Here is a 6,872-nt window from a genome sequence, read left to right on the forward strand (position 1 = left end):
TCTTCTGAATCCAGCTTGAACCTCTGGCAGTTCTTTGTCAATGTATGGTTGCAGCCATTTAAAAATTTTCTTTAGCAAAATTTTACTTGCATATAATATTTATGATATTGTCCAATGATTTTCTGCATTCCATTGTATCACTTCTCTTTGGAATTGCCACAAATATGGATATCTCCCAATCAGTTGACCAAGTAGCTGTCTTCCAAATTTTTAGGCATAGATGAGTGAGTGGCTCCAGTATCACATCAGTATGTCAAAATGTTTTTATTTGTATTCCATCAAAACCCAGAGCCTTCTTCTTTGCCAATGCCTTCAATGCACCTTGCACTTCCTCCTTCAGTATCTTTGGCTCATGTTCATATGCTACCTCTTGAAGTAGTTGAACATCGACCATTTCTTTTTGTACAGTGGCTCTGTGTATTCCTTCTGTCTTCTTTTGATGCTTTCTGCATCATCTAATATTTTGCCCATAGAATCCATCAATATTTCAAGTTGAGACTTGAATTTTTTTCTGCAATTCCCTCAGCATAAGAACATGCTGCGCATGCTCTTCCCTTTTGGTTTTCTAACTCCAGGTCTTTGCACATTTCATTATTGTCTTAGGCTAGGTTTCCTAGTGAAGCAAAACCAGTGTCTTATATAGATATAGATATAGATAGAGAGAGAAATTTATTATCCCAGGTCCCCAGTGGAAGAAAAAGAGAGACCTCTTCCCCTGTGCCCTTTTCATCGGGAGCAGGCCAAACCCTGAAGAAAGTATCCCTTCAATTGATTGACTGCTCATAAGTGCTCATCATGGAGCTAGCTAGGCCGTTATTAAATGTCATCACCATGGGAATAAGCACATCCCAACTGCTAAACCTCTGGCTATCCTGAATTCATCAAGTTGATGTAAAACCCTAACCATGCCCACCCTTGCCAACTTGAAACCTATAAATTATGTGCATAACCTCTAAATAAAGAAATGATAGTCATACTTGAACCTAGCATGATATAAGGAGTACACATTATACAACCAAAAATGCACTGGTCCCATTTTCATCTTAAATTTCACAAATCAACAAAGCAAAATTATTTAATACACATGTAAAACAAAGCAAAAAAATATGTATTGATTCAAAAGCCCAAAGGGCACATTCTGCAAGCCAGCATCCTGGCCACAGGCACACAGTCTTACTCAGTCCATGGGCCAAGAGTCCATAGAGTTTTGTCTTTCCATGCCACCGCCTCAGCCACTGTTTCTGCTGTTGCTGCTTCTCCAGGAAGAGGTCCCAAGCTCCACTCATGCTCTTCTTTAATGATGGTCCTGAAATGAAAGATAACTAAGCTCTCCTTTTAGTTACACATCTTCTACAATTATGGTTTTCACAAACAAAATAAATCCTACTAAAAATTACTTATAATTTATATCATAAAATCCTATCAGCATCATCCCCCATGCCCTTTCACCAGATCCATCTGGAAAGAGGAAAACTAGTCAGTGGGGATTCTCCCTTGTCCCTTCATTCTAAAACTAAGCACCCCCTTGAAAGCTGGTAAGACAGCCACTTCATTCCTTTATAGCTACTTGCCCCCATTTTTTATAGGACTTCTGGTGTGGCAGTGAAAGATAAGCACAAGGCTGCATGGTTGGTTTGAACCACAAGGTTGGTGGTTTAAACTCACCAATTGCTCCATAGAAACCCCATACTAGATCGCTATGAGTTCGAACTAATGCTACAGCACTTAAAAACAACATTTTTTGATAGCAAATATCTAAATTGACTATCCCTATAAACCCCAGTACACTGAGGAGACACGGTTATTCCTTGATATGAAGACACTTCCATTCTGATTGGAATTTTGAGTAGCTGCAGCCATAAGCAAAGGAGCTCTGGCAGCTTAGTGGTTATGAATTGGGCTGTGAACCACAGGTCAGCAGTTCGAAACTAACAGATGTTCCACGGGAGAAAGATGAGGGTTTCTGCTCCCGTAAAGACTTACAGCCTCAGAAACCCTGTACAGGGTCGCTATGAGTCAGAACTGACTCCACAGCACATAACAACAATCTTTGTGGAAACAGAAAGCCTCATTTTTCTCCTGCAGAACAGCTAGTAGTTTCGAACTGCTGACTTTGAGGTTATCAGCCCGACTTGTAATCACTATGTTACCAGAGCTCCTTACTTGCAGTCCTATAATGGGTTTTCTATGATGCACTGACTGTCCTTGTCTTGATGCCTCCCAAACTCAAAACTCCAAACTGTCTTCTTTTTATTTCTGCTTGAATAAAAACCAGAGACAAAATCCTTTAACTCCCTACAGTTCTGTGTTGGTCTGCATATCTCTTCAAATGCAAATGTCCCAACTCTGAAGCTTCTGGGTGGGGCTCAAGATTCCACCTAAAGACTGTACTCTAAAAAGGCTTCAAGGAAAAAGCATTTTATTTTATTCCCTGGGTAACTTCTAACTCTCATCTAAAAAGTCCAATCAATTGTAGGCACAAGGCAGGCTTACAAACTCTCTGTAATCATAATTCCCAATATTTCTATCACAAATGTATATAATAATAGGCAGGAGAAGTCTATACCCATAAAGCAGTCAAATGTATAAATCTTTTAAAACACTCAAGTTCAATCTTTTTTCTCCCTTGGACTAACCCCATTCATTCATATGTGTATGGACTCTTGACTTTGGCAGGGTGAATTTCAATAAGCTCAGTGTAGTGGTTAAGGAGCTCTGGTAGCATAGTGGTTAGGAATCAGGTTGCAAACCACAAGGTCAGCAGTTTGAAACTACCAGCTGTTCCATGAGAGAAAGGATGAAGCTCTCTGCTCCCGTAAAGATTTACAGCCTCGGAAACCCTGTACAGGGTCGCTGTGAGTCGGAACCGACTCCACGGCACACAACCACCAACCAGTGTAGTGGTTACCAATCGGGCTGCGAACCACAAGGTCAGCAGTTTGAAACTACCAGCTGCTCCATGGAAGAAAGATGAAGCTTTCTGCTTCTGTAAAGATTTACAGCCTTGGAAACCCTGTTCAGGGTCGCTATGTGTTGGAACCGACTCCAGGACACTTAACAACAACAACAACAACAGGCCCTGTTTCAGCCACCCTTTTTAACCAGCATGTCATAGGCCCCAGGCAACTCCAGAAGCTGTAGCTCTCCCCTCTGCTGAAATATTTTATCCTGGTGTGGCGCTGTGGGTTAATGCGCCAGACTGCAAAGCCGTTTGAACTGCAAGGTCGGCGGTTCAAGCTCACCAGCTGCTCCTTGGAAACCCTACACAGGGTCGCTATGGGTCGGAATTGACTCGACGGCACTTGACAACAACAACAATACCTCTTTTTCTTTCTCCTACGAAACCTCACAATTTGATAGGTTTCAAGCCATTGCAGTGAATCCTGCTTACAGTGCCAACTGCTTAAACCAAGTGAGGACCATGTCTGATTTCCTCTGACATCACAAGAGGGAGTAAGAAACAAACTCAAAATCAGCCCAAGGCCAATTAATATAAAGTGGAGGTCAGATATGCCATCACCCTATATGTTGTTGTTGTTGTTAAGTGCCGTCGAGTCGATTCCGACCCATAGCGACCCTGTACAGGGTTTCCGAGGCTATAAATCTTTACGGGAGTAGAACGCCTCATCTTTCTCCCGCATTGTGGCTGGTAGTTTCGAACTGCTGACCTTAAGCTTAGCAGCCAATTCGTAACCACTAAGCTACCAGAGTATAAGTTCCTTTAAAACTAGTCATTATTGAGGACAAATTTAGAAAACTTATCCTTGTGATTTTGTTTTTCTAGAAGTGCACTCTCTTGGTACCACATGTCTTAGGTTGGGTTTTCTAGAGAAGCAAAACAAATGAAACATATATATGTATTATATAAAGAGAAATGTATTATCTTACAATTGTGGAGTCCCAGGTCCCCTGTGTATCCATTATATTGGGAGCAGGCCGGACCCTCAAGGAAGCATCCCTTCAATTGATTGTCTGCTTATAGCTATTTATCATAAAGCTAACTATGCCTGTATTAGGTTTCATCACCATGGGATTAAGCACATCCCAATTACTAAACCTCTGACCTAGTCAAGTTGACCTAAAGCCCTAGCCATTGAAGCTGTCAGTCCTGACTTTGTGCTGCCTCTTCCTTCTCCTTTCATCTGAGGGTTCTCTGGAATCCTTGACCCTCTGCTAGCACATCTCAGGTTCAGTTTGACAAAGCTGTCAAAGAGGTTAAGCACCTCAAGACCAAACCAGCTGATGATGAGATGTTGTTTGTCTACAGCTGCTATAAACAAGCAACCATGGATGACATAAACACAGAATGGTCTGGGATGTTGAACTTCAAAGGAAAGGCCAAGTGGGATGCCTGGAATCCAAGGAAGATGCCATGAAAGCTTATATAGACAAGGTAGAAGAGCTAAAGAAGAAATATGGAATATAAGGGAGTGGTTATGGATGTCAGCCAAACATTTGATTTAAACAACTATAGCACCTTGTTTTTGTTTTTTTTTTTTGTTTTTTGTTTTTATAATATTGTGGGTGAAGTTAAGTCATGAATATACCCAGTTAACCTAGTTCCTCAAGCTGTCCAAGATAAGGCTCTAACAGATTAGGAGCAACAATGGTTACGGTTACTCACTTGCTCTGTGTTGTTTTTATTTGTAGATCAATTAAAAGTCATTTTGTTACTTAAAAACAAAAAGCTAGCATTACTTTTATAATTCTTAACTTTGCCTTCTATAGCTGTCCTTTGAAATTTATCTGGTGAACTCTTTTTCCTCATTTCTTCCATTTGCTTTAGCATCTCTGTGCTGTAGAGCAAGTTTCAGCGTCCTATCTGACATTCATTTTGGTCTTTTCTTTCTTTCTTGTCTTCTTAATGACTTTTTGCTTTCTTCCTGTATGCTGTTCTTGATGTCATATCACAACTCTTCTGGTCTTCAAAGTCTGTAATGTCTAATGCATTCAAATCTGTTCTCTAAACTCAGGTGGAATATGTTCATGGTCATATTTGGCTCTCATGTATTTGCTTTAATTTTCTTCAGCTTCTGCTTGAACTTGCGTATGTACTGTTGATGGTCAGTTCCACACTCATCCCCTGACCTTGTCTGATGATCTGTCTGATGATACAGAATTTTTCCACCGATATAGTCAATTTGGTTTCTGTGTATTCTGTCTGATGAGGTTCATCTTTTATGCTGTTTGAGAAAGGTATTTGCAATGAAAAAATCATTGATCTTGCAAAATTCTATCACTCAATCTCCAGCATAGTTTCTATCACCAAGGCCATATTTTCCAACTTCTGATCCTTCCTCTTTGTTTTCCAACTTTGCATTCCCATTGTCAACACATTTTGATTGCATAGTTGATCAATTTCAGACTGGAGAAGTTGGTAAAATTTGAATAATAGGTATATTAGCTGGTCTTCCTTGTGGATATTATCCTATCACAACATTTTACTTTACTACAGATCTTAAAATGTTCTTCTTGATGAATGTAACTCCATTCATTTTCAATTTTTCATTCCTAGCATAGAAAACCATATGATTGTCAGATTCAAAATGGCCAATACTAATCCATTTCAGCTCACTAAGGCCTAGGATATCGATATTTTTGTGTTCTATTTCATTTTTTACAATTTCCAATTTTCTTAGATTTATACATTGTACCTTCTATGTTCAGATTATTAATGAATGTTTATAACTGTTTCTCTCCATTTTGAATTGTGCCATATTAGCAAATGAAGGTCTTGAAGGATTTACTCCATTTATAGCATCACAGTCAACTTTGCTTTGAAGACATCGCTCTTCTCCAGTTGTATTTTGAATGATTTCCAACCTAAGGAGCTCATGTTCTGGCACGATATATGACAATATTCTGATGCTCTTCATCATTCTTCAATATTTAATATTCTGGTGCTATCTGACAGTGTACCTCTGCTATACATAAGGTTATCAGTGACTAAATATTGGGAAGTAGTCCGTCTCTCCTTCTTCCTAGTCTGTCTTAGTCTGGAAACTCAGCTGAAAGCTGTCCATCATGAGCGAGCCTGCTCGTATTTAAGATTCCAGAGGCATGGCTTCCAGAATCACAGTAACATGCAAGCCACCACATTATGACAAACTGACAGACAAGTGGTGAGCATTCTCATTTAGTTGCTGTTTTTATTTTTTTGGCATCTAGTTGATTCAAACTCATGGTAACCAAAGAATGTAGTTAATTTAGTTCTTCCATTTTTTTTTTTTTTTCTTGCCTCTCCCATCTATAAAATGAGATGTTTACAGTATAAGAGAAAAATCTTTGGACATAAAGGCAGTCTTTTAAGCATCCCTATTTTCAGTGTTTTGGTAATTTAATTAAATTATTTTATCAAATCTTTGTTTTATGCATATCAAAGTCTAATCATGTTACCTTAATTTAATTAAAATATAATAACATATAAAAAAAAACTTTCAAAAATTTTAAATACAATACATTCTGTAATTTGTATTCTTTTGCAACTTTTGCCATTAGGTAGCCTAAACCTCTGTTTGCACTTATATCATACCTGCAGGTTTCTGGTGTTATTCCATTGAATACTAATACACTTTGGGAAGTATATTACTGTTCAGCTGCATATTCAGGAAGCTGAGATTCATAGAGACTAAATGGATCACCAAGACTGTATCCTTAATAAGCCCCACACATAAAATTTAAGCCTGAGAGTCTCATTTCAAAGCTGAGGATCTTTTCTTATACCATCAGATATAGCAATATTATTTTGCTAAACTAACAATTATACAATGCCTTTCATTTTAAATCACAAATCTATATTAAAATACACAGGTAGAAGCTATTGTTAAATAAAATAGAAAGCAAAACTGTACTTCTGTGTACAACTATTTTTT

At 38.6% G+C, this 6,872-nt stretch overlaps 1 protein-coding gene and 1 pseudogene across 2 annotated transcripts in view; both read left to right on the forward strand.

The window, feature by feature from the left end:
• The window catches only part of LOC102840597, a 28,438-nt pseudogene extending 24,012 nt beyond the window's left edge, over window positions 1-4,426 (forward strand).
• The window catches only part of KCNH5 (potassium voltage-gated channel, subfamily H (eag-related), member 5), a 608,817-nt gene that overhangs the window by 536,185 nt on the left and 65,760 nt on the right, over window positions 1-6,872 (forward strand). The gene's annotated exons all lie outside the window — the stretch shown is intronic.

The sequence above is a fragment of the Chrysochloris asiatica genome, unplaced genomic scaffold (genome assembly GCF_000296735.1).
Source record: "Chrysochloris asiatica unplaced genomic scaffold, ChrAsi1.0 scaffold00067, whole genome shotgun sequence".
In the NCBI taxonomy this organism is placed as follows: Eukaryota; Metazoa; Chordata; class Mammalia; order Afrosoricida; family Chrysochloridae; genus Chrysochloris; species Chrysochloris asiatica.